Below are 6,002 nucleotides of genomic sequence, written 5' to 3'. Positions count from 1 at the left end.
AATGACTTAGCAGGATGCCGAGAAGCCACTTCTTGAGAGGTTGAGTCAGGGAGCCTTTATTAGAAAGCTGAAGACTGCAGTTGGACACATGTCCCCAAACACTTGCAGCCTCAAATACACTTAACAGGGTTAGGAAACTGAGCCATGAAGATAGGAGAGTAAAGAAAGAACAGAAAAATGGTCCCAACAAACCAGATGAACTCCAGTGGAGAGCTGAAGAGGACATCATGGTGACCCAAGGAGAGTCAGGAGACACGAGGCATGGTGCAAAAATGGTGGCTGAGCTGGTGGGGGGCCAGGGTCACAGACAGTTTGAGGGCCTCTTGAGATCATGACACAGGACTAGCAGATCCAGTAACTTATTGTCCAAGCCCCAGCCCGTGCTTGTAGGAATTCAGGCATGCTCATTAGGTGAGGGTGAGACTTTACCTTCATCCACCAAGATGGCGCCAGTCAGATCCAATTCCTGTCATCTACCATGTTGCCAAGATGGTGCCAGTTCTTTCAGGTACATCCTGATGTTTGTCCTGAATGAGAACCCCTCGACCAAGGCCTGGGTCTGCCTCAGTGCATGGACCTCCTTCTTTGCTCAGGGGAGGAAAGTTCCTAACAGTTCTTTCCTGCTGATGCAAGCCAAGTGGGAAATTACAGAAGCCAAGCACAGCACTGAGCTAGGGAAACACGACCTCTTCCTAGGACTTATTTCTGTGACCCCTTTCTATGACCCATTACTTAGGAACATAGACTGAACAATGGGTGCATATAGCTTTAAGTGAAAAAACAAAACAAAACAAAACAAAAGGAACTTGTCTCACCAGTAGGAGTGCGGTCCTGTTTTTAAGATGGCGTCACAAAAGCAAAATGGAGTTACAGAAGCTAAGAGTAAACCCTAGGATGGGGAGGTTTGCTATGTACTACTACACTTGTGAACCATTATCTACGTGTCTATGACCAGAATCTCTTGTCCCAGAAACCTTGGGTCTCTTTACCACCTGTGTAAGTTCAGTCTTCTGGAGTGAAAGGAATGTTTGCTACATGACAATAAGGAGGTTGTGTCTGCCTCCAGCCTCAGGGACAAGAATAATGGACATCTGAAACGGAAGCAGAAGGAGAGACAGCGAGTAACAGCAAAGACCCTATGAGAAAATAGATTTATATTATACTGAATGTGGTTATTTTTTTTTCTCGTACACAGCTCCTAAACCATTGGAATCTTCCAAATATCAGATGCTTTGCATTGTAATGAGACTATGGCTGCCTAGAGGTTGGGGATGGGGGCTGGTTGTCAGGGGAACCCATGGGAATAGAGGGCTAGGCCTTTTGTGTACCTTCCAACCCCTGACCTGTGGGGAGGAAAGTAGAGTTGATCAGCAACGGCTAATGACTTACTCAATCACACTTACTTAATAAACTTCCAGAAGGAACACACACACACACACACACACACACACACACACACACACACACACACACACAGTGTTGTTTCAACCAGGCCTGATTTACCAGCAGGTAAAATGACAAGTTTCCCCCAAAAGAGAAAGCCTTGTCATGACATGGCATCCAACAGTGACACAAGGAGATTTCTCTCTGTGGCAACAGAAATGAAATACAGGCAGAGCATAAACTTTGCAGACAAAGTTCAAACAGGAAAGCGAAGGAGTTTGGGGCTGAAGAGATGCGGAATGGTGTCAGGCTGACTTTGATGAGGAACAGTACCAATCAGGAGATGAAATGGTATCAAGCTGCCCCTGGACAGAGCAAAGAAAGAGGCAAGGTTTCTAGTCATTTGCAAAAGTTGTAGCATGCTTCTTGGGCATAGTTTAAAAAGATTACAGGCTCAGGCCTGCGATCCTACCAACTCAGAAGAGATAATTTGAGATCTGAAGATCACAGTTTGAAGCAGATTGGACAGAAAAGTCTGTGAAACTCTTATTTCCAACTAATCAGCAAAAAGCTGGAAGTGGTACTGTGGCTCAAGTGATAGAGGGCCAATCTGGAGTGGAAAAGGCTAAGGGATAGCACCTAGGCACTGAGTTCAAGCTCCAGTACTAATAGATTCTCTGATTTCTCAGATTTTCTCTCTTACGTATACTCCCTGGCCTTGAGAAGTCCTGGGAGCTATCGTATGCTTCCCCTCCTTCAGTAATTCATTCTATGAAATTATCCTGGCTTTGTGATCAGGACAGGGCTCGTAGCTGTTCAGAGAAGGAGAGGTGGAAAAGCATGGATTATACTTGTGAGAGAGGTTGGGCCCAGGAGTTCTGTCTTCTGTTCTGAGTGGGATCCTGAATTGTTGGGAGCCGAGTGCAGGGTCAGGCTGGCCCATGAATCTGCATCACTGAGTAAGATAACCACACAAAGAAATGAGCTGTCATGTATGAACGCCATGCCTAACTTTGAGCTATGTCGTCGGTATTGTGAATCACTTTCTGCTGAGACTTGATTACCATTGGGTACAAATGTGTTACTGCTTTATCACTCTCTGCTGAGACCTGTAGTGAGAGTAAACACGTGGACCTCCTCCACCCTGCCCACCTTTGTGCTGATAGGCTCCTGCATCCTATATTAGCTGAATATACTTCCTCAATAAATGAGCTCCTGCCTTGACAGGTCTCCCTGACGCGTCTGATTGTCCTCTGTCGAGGGAGGGCTGGGTGCAGGCGGTCAGTCGGACCTCTCCTTTCTTGGTCCTCTCCTTTCTCGGCTCCTCTGATCAGGGTGTGTTCTCTCTATCCCTCCTGTGGGTCAGAAGGGACCAAGGACTAAAACCCCCGAGATGAATGGCCCCATTCTCTCCTCTAGTTTATTCTTGGAGATGGTATAGCAAACGCATCCTGGTTTTACTGGTATACCTGAGGGTGTTTTGTTTTGTTTTAAGACTGACTGCATTGTTTAGGAGACTGAGGGGGAAGGAAAGGATACGTATCATACTCCTTATGAAAAACGGTGGGGGGGGGTTGCTGAGTTAAGTCTCTAGGCCTGCACCTGTCCTTTTCCTCATGGAGGTTCTTGTCTGTTTCAAGAAAGTAGTAAATCTCCCTCCCCTACAGTTGTGTTTAGGGGCATACATAGTAGACAGAAGCAGGGTGCTGTAAGGCTGGGAGGCAGGTGATTGGAAATAAGAAAGAGACACACGATTTGTGGTTCTGCGTGTACTAATCAAATTTCACGGTCTCTCATAGGACACATGATGAGGAAATGACAGCATTAGTGAGCTCTGAGGGAAGAATATTGTTCCTCTTGAGACCCAAAGGTCACACATTGGACACTTTCACAGACCCAAGTAAGGGGCTGATGGTCTCAGTGGGTGTGAGCTGGCCAAAAGAGCGGCCTCAACCCTGCCCACTAAGGTGTTTAGGTCAGACCTGTTGTCTACACTGGGGCTCATGGGAATACGCTGCTTAGTTATGTCACCCATAAAGCCAGTGACAAGAAAGGAAGAGAAAGGCAAGCAGAACCAGAGGGTTTCTTCACGGTGTCAACAGGACAGGATTCAGAGAGATCCTGGGTCACCAAACACTTGGAGGTATTATGGATGTGGGGGGGCAAATCCTCTCAGTTCTTTTGGTATTGGGAAGAGAACTGAAGCAAAACCAGGAGCATCATGAGATGACATAGGAATTTTAATTATTAAAGTGGAAATAGGAGCAGTGGGCTCAAGTCAGGCTCCAGGATGCCCTTTCCCCTAGCCACCCCCCACCCCCCATGCCCCACCCCCACCAGGCTTTGCTTGACTGGGTTTTATTCAGGCCAGAGTTAGATGTAGGTAGTGTTTTCGTTTGGTTACAACTCTGATGGACAGGTTAATGGACAGGTGGAGCTTATGTCACAGATGTGGCTCTGTGCACGCCCAGGTGTGTTGGGTTGGCTCTGGGCATGTTCCTTATAGAGACTGAATAGTCTTGAGTCTAGGTCCTGGGTACCCTAGGGCCAGAAGAAGATCCTGTAAGGTCATCATTCTCATCGTCATGCACACACACATTGCCAGAGACACTTCCCAGCTATTTGGGACTGGGTACAAGTTTGTCTGACCCTCAGGATTTCTATCAGCGTCTTTATCAGACCTCCTCCCCTTTAAAAATTCCATCATGGGGCTTGAACTCTGGGCCTGGGCATTATCCCTGAGCTCTTCAGCACAAGGCTAGTGTTCTACCACTTTGAGCCACAGCACTACTTTCTGGTTTTCTGGTGGTTAACTGGAGAGAAAGAGATTTTTGTGCCCAGGCTGGCTTTAAACCTTGATCCTCAGATTTCAGCCTGTATATCTAGGATTATGGGCGTGAGCCACCATAATACCTTTTAAATACCTGTGCAGTGCTGCTTCAGGTTTGGTGCATCCTGGAAGGTTTTTATTTCCCCCTCAATTATGCTGGGTGTTGTCATCTAGGTTGACAGTTGTTACCTCTCAAGGTTTGATTGATGACTTTCCGTGTCCTATATGCATTTAGAAGTTGTGCTGGAAAAAAAAAAATATGTGCTGTTTTTCTAATGGGTTTGCGATGTCAGTGACTTGCCTTCTCTCTCTTTTTCTCCAGCATTCAGAATTTGTTCTTTCTTTTGTTTATTTAGTGTTTCTTGGTGTTCCATAAACCTCAAACAAAAGACCCACTCTTCCTCGAGGTTGAGGAAATTTTCAGCCATTGTTTTATTGAATAGGTTCTCAATGCTCTTTTGATTTAGTTTCTTCTCCTTCCGTAATCCATAGCATAGGTTTGATCTTTTGATGGAGTCTCAGAGGTCTTTCGTGTCTCCTTGATATCTTCTTTTTTTGGCGGACGTAGGGATTGGACTCTGGGCTCTTCAGCTCAAGGCTACCACCCTACCCCTTGAGCCACTTCCAGTTTTCTGATGGTTAATTGGAGATAAGAGTCTTACAGACGGGGCCGGGAGTTTGGCCTAGTGGTTAAAGTGCTTGCCTAGCATGCATGAAGACCCAGGTTCGATTCCTCGGTACCACATACATAGAAAAAGCCGGAAGTGGTGCTGAGGCTCAAGTGGTAGAGCTCTAGCCTTGAGAAAGTCCAAGGACAGTGCTCAGGCCCTGAGCTCAAGCCCAGGACTGGCAAAAAAAAAAAAAGAGTCTCACAGACTTTGGTGCCTGGGCTGGCTTTGAAATGTGATCCTCAGATATCAGCCTCCTGAGTAGCTAGGATTACATGAGCCACCATGCCCCGCTCCTTAATATCTTCTAACAAGTGTTAATTCAATTTCTTTGCTTTATCTTCAACCTCTGATGCCATATTTTTAATTTTTTTCTCTTCTCTTGGGGAGGTTTATAAATACATTTTTTAAATTTAAAATTTGTGCTTTTGAGCTATTTTCAGCATTTCAATTTGACCTTTTTTTTTTTTTTTGCTAGTCCTGGGCTTGGGCTCAGGGCCTGGGCACTGTCCTCGGGCTATCTCAAGGCTAGAGCTCTACCACTTGAGCCACAGCACTACTCCCAGCCTTTTCTGTGTATGTGGTACTGAGGAATCAAACCCCGGTCTTTGTGCATGCTAGGCAAGCACTCTACCACTGGCCCTTGATCTATTTTTAGGATTTCTTATCCTTATGAATTTCCCTCTCACATTTTCTGCATTGCTTTCTTCATTCCATTTGGCCACTGTTTCTGTTCTCTAGTTGCTTGTTTTTAGTCTCTTTCTGTTTGAATCATCTTTGGATCCCTTCTCTCTCTCTCTCTCTCTCTCTCTCTCTCTCTCTCTCTCTCTCTCTCTCTATATATATATATATATATATATATATATATATATATATATATATTTCACTTCCTTTATTCCATTGGCCCTTCTTATCATTTATTTCATTGAGTTCACTTGTTTGTGCCTTTTTTCCTCTTCATTATTGTGTTTAAGTGTTTTTATCAAAGAGTTGTTGGCCCTTGAGGGAGACCTATTATCTTGTTTATTCCTAAATTTAGTGATTCCCACCCCCCCCACACACACACTGGGATTTCTGCATTTGGGATTATGATTCGATAGAAATGTTAAAAAGTGAGTATA

The sequence above is a fragment of the Megascapheus bottae genome, chromosome 6 (assembly GCF_031878675.1).
Source record: "Megascapheus bottae isolate mThoBot1 chromosome 6, mThoBot2.hap1, whole genome shotgun sequence".
NCBI classification, from domain to species: Eukaryota; Metazoa; Chordata; class Mammalia; order Rodentia; family Geomyidae; genus Megascapheus; species Megascapheus bottae.
Note: the sequence above shows the minus strand (reverse complement) of the source record.